Source organism: Corvus moneduloides, chromosome Z (genome assembly GCF_009650955.1).
Source record: "Corvus moneduloides isolate bCorMon1 chromosome Z, bCorMon1.pri, whole genome shotgun sequence".
Taxonomy (NCBI): Eukaryota; Metazoa; Chordata; class Aves; order Passeriformes; family Corvidae; genus Corvus; species Corvus moneduloides.
Window position 1 is genome coordinate 53,666,989 of NC_045511.1, and position 12,234 is coordinate 53,679,222.

The 12,234-nt window shown below is 37.6% G+C and overlaps 1 protein-coding gene across 6 annotated transcripts in view; it reads left to right on the top strand.

Annotated features, from left to right (window-relative positions):
* PCSK5 (proprotein convertase subtilisin/kexin type 5) overlaps positions 1 to 12,234 on the top strand; it is a 227,857-nt gene that overhangs the window by 10,129 nt on the left and 205,494 nt on the right. The window lies entirely within an intron of this gene.

The window sequence follows — 12,234 nt, forward strand, 5'->3', positions numbered from 1 at the left end:
ATGTTTCTTATCCTGTAGGACTCTCAAACAGTGTTTTAAAATAGAAATGAAAATCCATTTATAAAGAAGAATACATAGTTTTATCCAATGCATTGCTATCATTCTGACTATCTTTTCCCTATTTCAGTATATTGGTATGCTTAATATCAATGGATTAAACAAATGTACAGTAGAAACTTTTATCCTTTCTCCAAGAAGAAACACTTCCAGGCATTCTCTCAGCCCTGAGGTTGTAAGATTCTGCTCTCCAAATGAGATCACCAGAGAATGTTTGTATGTGTGAAATGGATAGGGTCTGAGAACTGTAACTTGTTTATCATTAGTTTTAGTAAATTTAGATGTTTTGTAATGAGTTGGGTATCAGCTCTCTTTGGCTTTTCTCTGTAGTCCAAGGTAATTTAGAAGCTTAAGTTAGTTCTTAATGACATTAATGCACTGTATCTAAAATGTAGGCCTCACTGGGGTCTGGGTTGAAGAAAGATTAAGTCCTTCTTCCTTAAATTCTTATTGTAGTTTCCATTAAACATAATGGAAGATTCCAGTGAATCCAGTGAAAGCCTAATTGAATCTTCTAGCACTTTGACAAATGGTACAGCAAGAGATACCTGTGTATGTCTGAATTAATGTAACTTTTTTTTGTGTGTTGATTTTATTATTGTTGTGATTGGAAAGCAACTTTAAGTAGAATATTGCTAGACTGGGTTAGACATATTCTGTGCTAGAATAGAGTCCCTTGGTGTGCTGTAATACTATTCAAATCCTCACTAAGTGTTAGTTATGATGATGAAGGTGTTCTATTTCTTACTGTGCTTGAAAGCTACATAATGCAGTCTTTTGGGGGATTATTTTTTTGGTCTCATTTGCTCACTTACTTGCTTTTTCTTTTAGTCTATCTTTAGATGCTGTCAAAGAGAATTTTTTTGTGTTCATATTATTAAACTGTTACATGAACAGGTGTTGCTTTAGTTGTCCTGTCAAAGTCAACAGGGTTACATATGGAGACATAAATAAAGAATGCTGACAAAAGCTTAACTTTTACACACAAAAAAAAAATAAACCTTTGTACAGCTCCAACATTAACCAAGCAACGTAGATGAATGTGTCAGTAACCTGGGGTTCTGGACAAGTTGCATGCTTCTCTGTGTTTGGTTAAACATATTGTAGAGAGTGGAAGATACCAGACTTCGCTAGAGTACAAAGTTGAGGAAGTCTGATCTAGGTTAACTGTATAAGAGAGTTGGATTTCGTGCCTACACACCCCACATAGATGAACTTAACTCTGTCTTAGATATTCCCATGAGTCACTTCTTTATTACTCTTTGGTAAATTTTATCGGTAATAGAAAAGGAAATTGCTTAAGTCAAGTCTCATGAGAAAGTTAGTTAAATGAAAACATTGTATTTCCTATGACCAGTAAGAACTGAACTCAGATTTGTAAGACAAAGTACAGCATGAAAAGGTTTATCGCTGGCAATATAAATGTTCGCTGTAAACAGTATGGCTAGTGTAAGTCACCACATTAGTCACTTTGAATAGTATAAATTCCCTTGCTATTAATGTGCTTAGGAGTTTTATATTGATGTTTAAATAACTGGATACAGATATAACAGTATTTCTACTGCTATAGAAGAGCTACCCAGTTCTTAAATCTTACTCATACAAGTTACCCCATTAGAATTGACTGCTCTTGATTTATGCTTCTGAAATTCATTAGTTTAAACAGTTATTTCTGACTTACAGTTTTGTAAGTGAGAAGGGACTTGATCCCATGGGACTGAGTAGGGTAGATGTTTACAAGTTTCAGAACAGGGACAATGCCTATTAAGTATTTCATGGTCAAGATTTAAAAGGAAATTAATATGAACATTGTTTGTTGTGACACTTTTCTTGCAGTAGTTTCTCAAAAAATAAAACCTCTTAACTAACCTTTATACGGTTCACATGAATGAAGTAGCCTTGTCAGATCTTTGTCAAGCCTCATTCTTATGCTTTATCATAATTACATATATGAGAGTACAGCTGAAGAAACATTACAAAGAAACAATAATCTTTAGAATCTGGAGTAGCTAATAATGTATGGTATATGACAGTTCTGTTTGTTACTTCCAACAAACATTAATGGTACTGCGTGAGTATACATCCTCACTGTCTCATCATTTTACATTTATTTAGTGATATAACATGAAATAGGATTGGAAGTCAATAAAATAGAGACAAAGGCCATTTCAGTTGATGCAGTATATAATTTAGACATTTTAAATTACAGATTATTGTGTTTGGAAAGGAGAAAAAAAAAGATTTCAGAAAGCAGTGGCTCAAAATTAAAAGTTAAAGGTATTTGTTTCCTTTTTGATAGCTTCATCAAAATGGTTACTGTGGTACTGGAACAAACATTACCATATTGCCTAACAACTTCTTTGCAGATAAAAAATAAGTTTGTTATGGCTTGAACTTGCAAATGCATGATGACTTCATTGAAGTCACTTTAAGTACTGCAGAGGTTACTTTTGTTTGTTCAGCGTAATATAAAAACACAGCGTAATATAAAAATACAAAATATAAAAATATAAATGCACTCATTTTCACTTGCAGAAACAAGGTGGTGACTCACTGGGCTTCACAAAAAGGGACATAGACTACCAGTTTATGTTATGCTGGTTTTTTTATTGAAAAGAAAATAATAGAAACTATGAATGAGAATGAAGGCAGTAACCGATTTCCTTTTGAGTATTTTCATGAAAAATGTAATGTTGCCCTGGAACTGCGAGTTAATGGTCACACATTTGCTGTGTAACGTTGCATTACTTTATTTGACAGAGACATGAACTTGCCAGTTGCTGCAATGCTCACTAGGCAAAGCTCACAGTGACATGGGGTTGCAATTATTAATGCCCGTAATCACTGTACTTGAATTTTAACATTTCACATGGCATATATGGAAATGGCTTTCTTTACCATCTCCCCCCAAATGTTTTAGGCTAATATGTCTGTTGGAATCTGCACTTCATAAACCCCTCTACCACTGTGCAGTAATTAAGGACCTGTGTTCATTAATTTTTAGCTATTTTTTTGAACATTGTTCCAATAGTGACAACCTGTTTATCAGTCACAGAGAAGAGGTGAATGAAACCCTGACTGACCTTCAAAGAAATTTTTCAAGTACTCAGTGACATTTTCATTTTTTCAATTTAATGCTTGAACAATCAACACAGTGTCCAGGTATCTTCAACTTCTCACTTTTTATTCATTCTTAACATCACTGAGGGCATATTTGTAGCCTTCATCTATACGGAAGTGGTACCACATACCAGTGTTCAAAGGGTGCTGATACACAGCACAGGGCAGATATTGTCCTCCCATAAAGAGTGATGCATGTTCTTCTCAGAGCTGCAACTGCAACAGAGAAGGGTAGGGGCCAAGCTCAAGCCCTGCTTCTGTCATAACCTTTGCAAGGAATATGTATTTACTGTGGTCTCCTGTTACCTGTGACGTGTAAGGCTTCACTGCTTATCCATGTAGGACTCAAACAGCTTTTCCTTGGCTTTGTTTACCTGATGGGTGTCTTTTGGATTTCTCTTTTTATAATTTGACTTCAGTATTCTTCTTTTTTTACCTGCACTTTTAGAAGTAGCACCATTTGTAATCAAATATGATCAAAGTATATTTTTATTTTAAAGAAAATCAGTTAACCTCTCCCACTTTTCAGAACTCAATGAGGCAGAAAGTTCATAATTTCAATAACAACAGGATTTACACAAATATATAATCTAAGGAAAGATGCCAGAGTCCTGTTTGGAAGGATTCCTCCTAGTAGTGTAGATTCAATTAATAAAGCTTAGTATGATTTAGCATGTATTAGAATGAAAGCTATGATACAGCTTGAATTATTTTCTTTCTAATACCTAAATTGATCTTACCTCTTGATTTGTACTAAAGCTTGTTTGTGATACAAACTTTTTGGGTTTTTTTTAAATTATGTAAAACACTTTATATTGCTATTTGGTTGTTAGGTTTTTTCTCTTTATTTTTCAAAATAATTCCACATGTTAAATAAGGTTACCAAGGGAGCACTGAAGTACTGTAATTTCAAAAAGCAGAATTTCATTTGACAATATTTGTTTAAAATACAACTGTACAAAGCAACCTTTATAGAGAAAGTGTGATGTAGGAAGCTTTTCCCAATTCACCTCAAGTTTTAAATTTTATGAATCAGTTAGAAGTCTCACAGGAAACATAATTCGGTTTATGTTGCTAGATATATTTTATAATATATTTTCAGTAGGGCATTTCTCTATACAGAAAAGTAGAACTTTGATTTTTAAAAATAGTTTAGAATAAATCTAACTGGAATTTAGAATTCCACATTTAAAAGTAGCTTTAATTTTAATTAAATTATATTTTAGAATTGGGAGTATAAATATATTTAAATTATATTCTGTAATGCAGTAGAAAGCCTTGAAAAGAAAAACTATGAGGAAAAACTACTTTTATAGAGGTAATCCAAAGTCAAATATACCAACTGTCTTGGTTTGAGACAGTTTAAAGCGGTGAGCACTCTGAAATGAGGAACATCCCCCTTGATTCCAACCAATCCCTTCCCACCAGTAAGGAATGAGATAAGAGGAGATATAAGTGAAAAAATAAGAGTTTAGTAACAGCATGCCAACAGGCAAGGGAAAAAAAGTAAATAACTGCTAGATAGCGAACTGCTAAATCTCACAACCCCAGGGAACAAAGTGAGACCCCAATGCCGGAAATGATCTTTCCTGAGACGGTGCCAGCCAGAGGTGGCCACATGGCTGGAGGACAAAGGGAAGATGATGTCACACCTTCCCTTCCAAGGTGGCACCCTCCAGACAACCATGTCTTTCTCCCTGGAGCAGGAAGCCAATGGACTTGGCTTGCAGGAGAGGGATCGCCTGCAGCGACCAGCAGGCACCCGTGGAACTCACCCTAAGGCAGCTCAAAACCGCCAACTGCACCCTCTCTGAGATGCACAAAACTCCGAAAAACTAAAAGAGAATCCAAAAAGGGAAGACAAAACCTTTGTCTGAGCAAAGACCAAACAGCCCACGAAGTAAATACCACACTGTGAAGAACCGGAAGCAGCCGTGAGAGGATTTTAAAAATTCCCATGATGGCATCCCCAGACATACACACAGCATACCTGGCTCTGTAGGGTCTTACAGTAACAATTTTTGGGCACAGATAGATATGGAATACAATAACATAACTGTGAAAAAACTCAGCTTTGATACTGAATTAGAACAATATATAAAAATTATAATTGACTCAGTATATCGATGTGTTTTAATCCTACTAAGAAAGGCACATGAAAATTAAAAGGCTGGAGTTTATTTTTCAATTTTAAGAGTTAATGTATTACTTTATTTTTAAAACAAAATACAGCAGCATTTAAGCAACAGCAGTGACATTATCTTAAAGAACGTAAGGCCGAGCTACTTTATTTTAATGGCTGTTATTTAGTTTTGGCATTAACTATTTAAAAAATCAAACTCTACTTTCCTAGCTCACGGCAAGTGCCCAGACAAAATTTCCCCATTCCAATAACTGAAACGTAAATGAAAAATACGAAGGAAGGTCAGAGTGGTGTATTTTAATTCAGTAAGGTGATAGGCTTTCCTCTCTATTTAAGCAGAATGAGAAGGAACGTCAGTGGTTAAATGGTAAAGTGTTACCTTATTACCATATTGAAGAGATGCAACCTGATTTACTTCTATGGAATTGTGATGTTTCTCCTGAAATAGCCATGTGATTTTTTCAATGTTGCTCTCTATTTTGCAGTTTTCTACATTTTTTACATGCAGGTGGTTAAGAAGGGAATCTGATTTTTTCAGCCGAACTATCCTTTCCTCCAGACTGAAGATTCAATAAACTGGGCAAGAGCTCCTGCTTACAGTATAGGCTTTTTTCCATCTAGGGGACTCAAAAAATTCTTCAGGGAGAGGGGATGTATTTCAGACTAAGGCAAACTTGTTCAGAGTGTCACTATTCAGGAACAGCAACACTTTGCAGACATCAGTTCCGTTTAACACAAACCTGAAGAAAAAGGAATGAGGGAGAAGCAGATATGAACTGGCAAGTTAGGCACATACAGGTATCTTCCTACCTTGAGCACATACAGAGATATCGTCACAATTTGGGCAGTTGAATTTCTGTTAGTTCATTTGGCTTAAAATAGGAAACTAAAACAATTTAAAAAACCTCTCAACTTGATGTTGTATTTGGGAGAGAAAGAGCCCTCATCTCAGTCTGCAGCTCAGATGTCTGAGCAGCTCTGTCTTTACGGTGGTTGCCCTCCAGCCTCAGTATGCTGGAGATCTGTCAGTGCTGACCCAACAGTGGTGTTTTAGGCAAGAGAGATGGAGGCTGAGAAAGTGTGGTCACTACTGTAGTATCTTAGAGTGAAAAAACCCCATCCCAGTCCCCCCGCAAACTCCAGTACACAGTTTTGTTTCTTGGAATACAAGTCAAGTTTAGGTTCCAGGTCTTGAATGAAAATGACCTTTTCAGATATGGGTTCTTTAATTTGGGTGGATCAGTGAACAGCTAACAGCCTCGGCAGAGCTTTCTTGCCCCTAAATGCTGAACCAGAGCCCTGGTTTTAAGATGCTTTACACTTGCTTTTATGGATTGACCCAAGAAGGAAAGGGAAAGGCAGTTTTCTGTAGCATCATCGAACCTATGGATAACAATGGGCCAACAGGGATCAAAACTAAGGACTATGGGCTCACCTTGTGAGATTTCAGATTTAAATTTTAAGTGAACTTTACACCTGGTTTAGTTAAACCTCATTAAGATTCTTATGGGCTCACTTTTCAAGCTTGTCTTGGTCCCTCTGAATGGTATCCTGTTCCTCTGGTGTGTCAGCTGCACTACTCAGCTTGGTGTCTTCCAGGCCATTCTGTGATTCTGTGTGGGCTCGTTTTAACAACCAACAGGGAACTAAACTATATAAGCCACTCTCTTTCCCCCACCCCTTATGATAATGGAGGAACAATAGGAGAGATTATGTAATAAAAATATCAGTTTACTAAAATCAGAATAACCACTGCAATATCAATAGTAAAAAGTACACAAAAAGAAGGTGCCTTACCCACAAAAGAACACTTACCAACAGGAACAAAGAAAAATGCTTCTCAAAGATAGCGCCAGGTGTGGTCTCCAAACAAAGGCAATATGGTGAGGAGAGCTTCCACAGCATAATGTTCTCCCCTGTCCTCCCACCCGGCCCAAAAAGAGTGGAAAGCAGGGACAAAAAAGCTGGAAGCTAGTTCATCTGAATAATGGAGTTGTGCAGCTGCTGTCTAAGCTCGGCCCTCTGCAGTTGTTTGAACTGCCGCCTCCAACGCTCTCCTGCTTGGAGCTGTCCACTTCAACACCGCATCTCCCATACTAGTGCTCTGGAGGAAAAACGGGAGGAGGGAAAAAAACTGGCGGACAGCGGAAGGGTCCAAGTCCAGTCCGCCATGGTTTAAGGGGACAGTCCACTCTGCTTATGTGACTGGGGCAAAAGTGGTGAATTCCCAGTTTCTGGCCCTGGCTTTTTCCCACTGAAGCCGTGCCCCACAATGATGATGTGGGTGGTATTGAATAAACAGGGCTAAAAACTCTACCCCCTTTTCTCTGCAACTGGGACACTATGAAACTGTTTAAAATGTTGTCACATTGTACAGAGGACACCAGAAATGATATTTCAGAGAAAAATGAAAATGCTTCGATCTGAAAAAATGTAAACGTTTGAAATAGAGTTGAAGTGATTTCGTTAAAGGGAGATGATAACAGTAAACCTAATAAACTTTCTTTATCTCTCTGGTTTTGATATTTTCTTCTATCAAGGACTTTAATACTTCAGAAATTTTTTGCAGTTCTGAAAAATTGCAAGGGTCATACCTTCACCTCCTTGTGAAATCCAATCCTGTGCCTGTTTATAATGGTTTATATTCCAGCTCTGCACAAAGGCAGCAGATCTGTGCTTCTTTGGCTCTTCTAGTGTCTTACTGAGTTCAGAGTCTTATTTGTGCCTGAGCCATCTTCCTTTCCAAATCCATTTAGGAGCAAAGTCACTAAAGCCTGGAGAAACAGGGACCCTTAAAATATATCCTCCAGTTCACCAAATGAGTAGCATGTTGTTTTCTATTCAGCCCGCTGGGAGAAGAACATTTTGTACCTAGATGTTTAGAATACTTGCCTCTTAAAAAAAAATATTATCTACAAGCTAAGAAGCATCTTTCAGGTTCCTCCCCAGTAGTTGGAATGACTTCCCTGCTCTTGTTTAGCTAGACAGCAGTTTCAGTTAGTTTAGTTTCACAGATTAGTCAGATAGGACAGTTTGGTGACCATATAAATATATTGAAAGTACGTTTAACAGTCAGCTTTAGAATTTGTATTTCCTTGTGGAGTTCATGGGGACACAATGCACATGTAGATTAATTCATTCAGTAATTATCTCCTAAATTATCTTACTATTACCCTAGATTATAAAACAACATATGGAAGAAATATTTTTAAGAGCACGCTTAGAAAGTTTCATTCTTGTTTCATGTTATCTTTAAAATTAACACATTTTCTCAACTTTATATAAAAAATAATACCTGATAAATACAAATTTAATGTAAATATGTGAATGCTTTGGTTTTCTGGGATGCTGCTGTGATACCAATTGTTAGTTCCAAGAATTATTTCATCCTTGAGCAAACATAGTATAGTACAACTAAAATGTATGTATAGATCTGTTGAAAATGTTTATCTACAAATACTACTTTGAAAAAGATTAGGTCTCCCCTACCCCCACTGTCCATTCTTTTTCCTTTGGCCAGGCAATACTTCCCTATTTCTTTTTAAAGAAATCATGCCCTCTGTTTAAAAAAAAAATAGGGCGATTACAAAGATTTCCCAAGGATATATGAGTTAAACTGCCGTCAGTCTCTAGCAGTGGTCGTTAGCTCTGGTGTTTCTGTCTAGGCATTGCTTTTCTGTGAGAGTGCTTCTAGGACCTGGGAGTTAAAAGTATAAAAAACAATTTAACAAGAACATACACAATGATAAGTTTTATTATGCTTTAGTTATATGGTTTAACTCTTCTTCCCAGTAGTCCAAGGAATTGGAAGGTCTAAGTAAATTCCCATTAAGGTAAAAGGAGGCAAAAAATTTTTAGCAATACTGGTGTTACTTTGCTGTGAAAGGCACTGGCAGTTAGTGAATATGAATTTAATTACCTTAAAAGATTTGGGCTCATTTTAATTCCTTGTCAATTGTGAACTAAAGCTGTAGGTCTCACAATTCTAAATAATCACTATTATTATTTGAAAACTAACTGTGTTTGGAAGACATGGCGTTGCAATTATCATACATAATTCCGAGGGCTTAATTCCATCTCCTCAGTCCAAGTTCTCAGAGGCAGTAGAGCTGACAAGGATTACAAAGCCTCATGCTGTCCCCTTTGGGCTGGAAGCACACAGATCTTCCAGTCTCTTCCATATGGATGGCTAATGCTGCTAAACTGTAGAACCTCCAGGAGTGCAATTAGGTCATCTCCTAAGTTTGCTGGTTTGAATGCCCTCAGAGTGGTCAGCTAGAGTTAATCTTTAGTAAATAACAAAATAAATAAACCCCTTAAACTAGTGCAAGACAAAATACTGAGGACTGGGTGATATTGAGACCTTTGTAGCACAAAACAGGATGGATGCTTATTTTCCCTGTAATATAGCCTTTCTATTTAAACAGTTCTGTGAAGTTGTAAAATCGAGTTGCTTATCTGAGCTGAGTCTTTTCAGTAATGTGTGTGCTTGTGTAGACACACAGACAAAGTAGTGGGTTTCTAATGCACTCCAAAGGCAGCAAGGTCTATAAAAGTTCAGTAACCTTTATAGGTTACTGCTGTGGTGAATATGCACTTTACAGGTCTTTGAAGACTTACGAAGCAAGACTTAACATCACTTCCCAGCAGCTAGCACTTCAATCTTATTTGAGGCTATTGATGAGTCCAGGAAACATCCTGGAAGTAATTGATTACATCCCTCTGTCTCAGGGAAGCATGCCATCACTTGCACTTGCGCTAAGCCTGGTGTCAAATTTCAGTGATTGTTATAAATAATAGTAGTGTAAAAAGAGTGCAACAGTTATCTGATGCTACTGGTCTGTGCTTGAATTGGAAGGGACCTACAGTGGTCATCTAGTTGACAAATTCAGGGCTGACGGAACAGTTGCAGTACGTTATTAAGGGCATTGTCCAAATGCTTCATAAATACTAACAGGCTTGGGGCATTCACAACCTCCCCAGAAAGCCTGTGTGACTATCCTCTTGGTAAAGAAACACATCCTAAAGTCCAGTGTGAACCTTCGCTTGATGCCATTTTGAACCATTCCGACACATCCCTGACTCCTAGGGGGAAGAGATCAGCACCTCCATCTCCTTGTCCCCTGCTCTGGAAGCTGTAGATAGAGAGCAGTGAGGTTACCTGCCTGCTATTCTCCAAGCCCAAGTGCTCAGCCCCACTTCACAAGCCTTGGCTTCCAGGCTGTTCCTCAGGTTTGCTGGCCTGCTCTGGAGGCATTCAAGGACCTTCACATCCTTCTTAAATTGTGGGGCCCAGACCTGCACACAGTACTCTAAATGAGGCTCACCAAAGCTGAGTATGGTGAGATAACCACCTCCTCTGTCTGGCTGGTTATGCTGTATTTGAGGTACTCCAGGATGCAGTTTGGCCTCATGGCTGCCCAGATTCATGGCTGAGTCACGCTTAGCTTGATGTCGGCCAGCACCCTCAGGTTACTCTCTGCAGGTCTGCTCTTCAGCCCCTTCTCTCCCATTTTACGCTTGTGCCTGGTGTTACTTCATCCCTAGTGCAAAATCCAGCATTTCAACTTTTTAAATTTCGTCCCATTAATCATAGCCTAACGCTCTGATCTATCCGGATGCATCTGCAAGGCTTTTGGTCTCTCAGGAGAGTCAACAGCACCTCCCAGTTTGGTATCATCAGCAAACTTGCTAATGGAGCACTTAAATCCTATATCCAGGTTGTTGTTAAGCATATTGAGCAGAGCTGGTCCTAGAACTGAGCCCTGAGGAACAGCACTGTTGGCTGGCCACCAGCCAGATGTAACCCACTTCACTACAACTGGGCTCATCTGTGCTGTGCTGAAGATGTGCCACTTCAGCTGGAATTGCCTTTCAAAGAGAAAGCAGCATGTAAATTACTCTAGTACTAATATACTTTAATTAGTCTTAGACAAACCAATTCCTATTTAATTTATGATAAACTAAATTGATTTAACTGAATGTTTTGGTATTTTTGTTACACTAGACATAAGTTACTCATCCTAAAATGAAGATATTGATGGACCACTCACACAGACTGGCATTAATATCCTGGACCCTGTTGCAGTTTTCCCCATTAGGCGAATTCATTTAAATTGTTGCTGTTTTCTATTAATATCAGTATTTGTAGTCTACTTTCATATTTTCTCAAGATTTTTGTTTACTAATTTTCTAAATATTCTTGGAATTCTTGAGTAATTTATTTCTAGTTCTCTGCATGTCTTTGCTGCTGAACTCCCAAGTTTCCTGCATGTGTGTTCTTATAGATGCAAATTCAGAAATCTGAGGGATTTTTTAAGGTGAAAGTTTTCAAGTGTTGCTCCATCCTCTTAGATGATATCGTTCAGCTCCATTTGGAAAACCAAGCCTGTTTCATGAGGTCACTTTGAGTTTTAACTTGAAATGACAGTAGGCTCAATTGTACCTTTTTTGCTTATCATTGAGGAACTTGAAACTAAATTACTAAGTATCTTACAAGATTTGCAGTGCAATAATAGGTCAAATTCCTATGAGTTCCTATGAGTTCAAATTCCTCCTTGAATTGGAGAGGCATTCTCCCAAAGACAAGGAGACTGAATGTTAGTTTGTAGGTGAGTGAAAGTGAAGTTTCAAGTTAAAAATGAGAAATGAAACCAGCCATATTGATGACTCTGGAAAGGAAGATTTCTTTTTCAAATTGTGATGGCCATCTCACTTAAGTATTTATATTTCAATTGTTTACTGAAGGGATAAGTCAGAAGCATTTTTATTACACCATTGTGAAATTTGCAGTTTTGCATGAATTGATTTTGTACCTCAAATGAGTTATTATCCTATGAAGTTACCATTTCCATCTTTCTTTCTTCTACTTTTGCTCTCATTTGACAGAATGGGAAAACAGTTACTGTTGTATA